Consider the following 3,790-nt stretch of genomic DNA (forward strand, 5'->3'; position numbering starts at 1 on the left):
CATATTGCAAACTCACTTTAATATTTTTTTGATGTAATTACACTGGCAGATGGCAGCCTCAATATTTATTTTACTCTGTACAATTCTTGAAAATTTGTTTTTTTTTCTGAAAGAAAAAAATTGTTTCAAAATATATTTGAGGCTCAAATATATATATATATGTATATATATATTATACACATATATATCCCTCAAACATATATAAACATAGACATACACACATATATATATACATACATATACATGTTTATATATGTTTGATATATATATATATAATGTTTATATATGTTTGAGATTTGCAGTTGATCTCTCAATTGTGAGTTGGTTTTATTTTCTAGTCTTTCTGCTTGGTTTGTCTCATTATGAGGTTGGGATGGTATAGAAATAGATAAAAATGGGTTGGATTTATGTGAGATGCCACGCAGTCTGCCTGATACTTTTCAGGGTTGTACATTCATCTGCAAGACAATTTTTTATATTAAAACTAAAATATAATCTTTGTTATATTTGTTCTTCAAATAACATTTGAAGTTTAGAGAGATTACTTAGCTTGCTTTGATGACTCTTAGGTGCCAGCATTTGTACATAAATCTGTTCATTGCATGAATTCCTCCTTTATTCTTTTTATTGTTGCTTGTATTATTTTATACAAGTTAATTAATCATGTAATCCTACAGGGTAAATTCAGAATTTAGAATAACATACTACAAACACATCACCTGAAATTCAGGAAAGATTCTAACAGCCACATTGGTAGCAAGTCCCAGAGAGATAAAGGGCTCCTTGAGATTTCAAAGGTTGACTCAGGGAGTGATAAAGTATGGGTCTTCCTTATAAAAAAAAAAAAATCATGGATAGCAGGAAGACTGTAATATAACAAAAGAAAAACTCTTCAGTAATTACAATTTCTGTATAAAGCCAAATATATGGTAGCCATTTCTATGTGCACAGTATTCATAACTATTCTCTTAAATCCCCTGAATATTATCTGATAATATAATTTCTACAGTATTTGCTTAAACTTTCTAGAGATGCCATTTACATTGCAAGATGTGATTGATCTTGAAAACTCCTGTACCTTAGGCTCAGTTTTAAAGGGCAGCTACTTCCAGTGAAAATTAAATGCATTTATATACATGCTGTGATATTTATCCTTGGTTTTCAACTTGACCTGATTTCAGATCACCTATCAAAAATGCCTCTGTCTGTAAGTAAGAAAGTGCTTCTAAGGAGAACTAACTGAGGAAGAAGACTCATCCTGAATGTTAGCAACACCATCACACATGTCGGGTCCCAGACTGAGTGAAAATGGCAGAAAGAGAATACTACAATCTGTAGATTCACAGAGGTTAGGTATAGAGTAAGGAACTGAGGGTGGCAGAGATAGAGCTTGTTAGAAAAGGAAAATAGAATATATAAATATGAGTGGATGGGACACTAAAAAGGAGGATAAAGTATGAAGTGGGGGAACAAAAGAAAGAACACAGGAAAAGACGCCTAAAATTAAGGACCATTTGAAGCACAGTACAGAAACTTAATACAATTTTATAAAATTTATAAAATAAAATTTGTAAATTTTATAAAATATATACATATATGAGGCAGATCTAAGTGAAATCACTAAATAATAAGAGAGAAAGCCCTCTGTGGCCATCTGCTGTCACCAAATGAAGTTTCAAATGATGCTTCCAATACCAGAGTTATATTGCAACTAATTGAGTTTTTGACCCAAAGTGTACCATAGGAATTTCCAAATCACCAGACTGTTGCCAAGACTATAGGTTTCTCTCAAGAAACTGGCAGCAAATCCCTATTGCTGAAGACAACACCTACAAAACTCATTGAACATACAGTAATCAAGGTGGTGCCTAAGTAAAGCCTTTGTCTCAACATCATTGGTACAGGAAGGTACTGTTGATGCTACCAAAGGAGAAATATAAACACCAACACAACCATTTTAATCTACAATTGTGTCCTGCCTAAAACATATGCTAGTGCAATGGTAGCATAAAGTTTCTGAGAGTGACCAACGAAGATCTGTAAGTGCAGGCCCACTAACCATACCCAATACTGCTTGGCTGAGCAAGACCTGAGCCTAGATACCCATGATCATAGGGCAAACCCAAATACTACTGTTCTCATAAAGGATGTAGTCATAAAATGACTCCTGATGACATTGTGGTATATTCATAGATAAGTGCAGTCCCTGCTCAGCCATCATCAGAGAAGCTTCCTTCTGCAACAGCTGGAAAAAAAAAATATAGAGTCTTACAACCAGAAAATATGTATTGAGTAAGAGACCTTGGAACATTCAGCCCTAATGCAGTATCTCTACCAATTTCCTTCCCTCTGGTCTTAGGGACCTCTGAGAAAGAAGAAGCAGGAAGAGTGTAAGAAAGACTCAGTGGGAATGGAGGATACCAAGGAAACAATAACTCTAAATAATTCAACAATTTTGACACACGCATGAACTCACAGTGACTGAGGCAACATGCCCCGAGCCGGCAATGGGTTCTTAGAGCTGGAAGAAGTGGACACATGCCTCCATTCCTTTTTCAGAGGCAACTACATGTAAATGAAGTAGCCAACTACATGTAAATGGAAATTTAGTTTTCTCCAAGGGAGGAACACTGGGGAAACAAAATGCTTTTAAGTATAAGCTGTATGTGCAGTAGTAGATGGCCAAGAGAAAGTGAACTCAGCAGCATTTTTGGAGGTTCCTTGCCTAAATTTGTTCTGAGCATTTTATAAAAAGTATATTATTTATTATTTATAAATAATACATTCTCTTTGTTGCCTCTTTTTCATCCTATGGGACCTCCAGATATATGTTATGGCTTCCAGTTTTGTGTTTTTATAGGATTCCTGAGTGTGAGAAGAAGTGGATGCTGAGTTCATGACTGTTTCTTGCACATATTCTTGAGCTTTACTCCTTCTGCTTGTTTGTTTTGTCCTGCTCTGGTATGTTTGTTTTTGTTTTATCATATCATATATTATATTATCACTTAGAAGCTTGTTTTCTTTTTAATGGGAGATAGAAAGGTTGTGGATCCAGATAATACTGTGAGGAGAGGAACTGGGAGAAAAAGACAGAGAGGAAACAATAATCAGGATATATTCTTTACAAAAAAAGTCTATTTTCAATTACAGGAAAAGAAAATCATAGGAAGTTGGCAGGGAGTTTTAAGACAGCCATACAACAGGCTGAACATATTTAGCCCAAAATTTATGAGGCTGTAATAAAGCAGAAATGTATAGACATTTTGTAAATGTAAATCAGCAGAGTAAATCTGGATGTTGTCAAGGCTTAAAAGGAAACAAAATCCTCACTCACTTATCTCATCATTCCATAGTTGCTCTTTGGCTATTCTATCCATGAAAGCATGACAAAACCACATAAGCCAAACATAGGACTCTCCTTTCTGCACTCCTGTGTTCTCTGAAAAACTACTCAGATCCTATCAGTTTTCAGCTTCTTGGGGCTCCCTGTCAGAGCTTCAGCATAACTCTATAACTGATTATTTGATTTGTATTTTGTAGAATAAATATTGGACACATAAAACCTAATGTACCTTAATATATTAATATAATATGCCACAAATCCATAATCTTGAGTTACCACAGGCACTGGGGATATCCTTGTACATAAAACATATTTTTTACAGTTACAAAAGTGCCAACTTATAAACTATAATGTTGATATTTATATTTTCAGCATTTTTGTTTTTATATTTCCAAATCACTGCATTGGGAGAGAAATGTAGAAGGCACTTGAATGGGGGAGAATGGG

This window comes from Meriones unguiculatus, chromosome 14, assembly GCF_030254825.1.
Source record: "Meriones unguiculatus strain TT.TT164.6M chromosome 14, Bangor_MerUng_6.1, whole genome shotgun sequence".
In the NCBI taxonomy this organism is placed as follows: Eukaryota; Metazoa; Chordata; class Mammalia; order Rodentia; family Muridae; genus Meriones; species Meriones unguiculatus.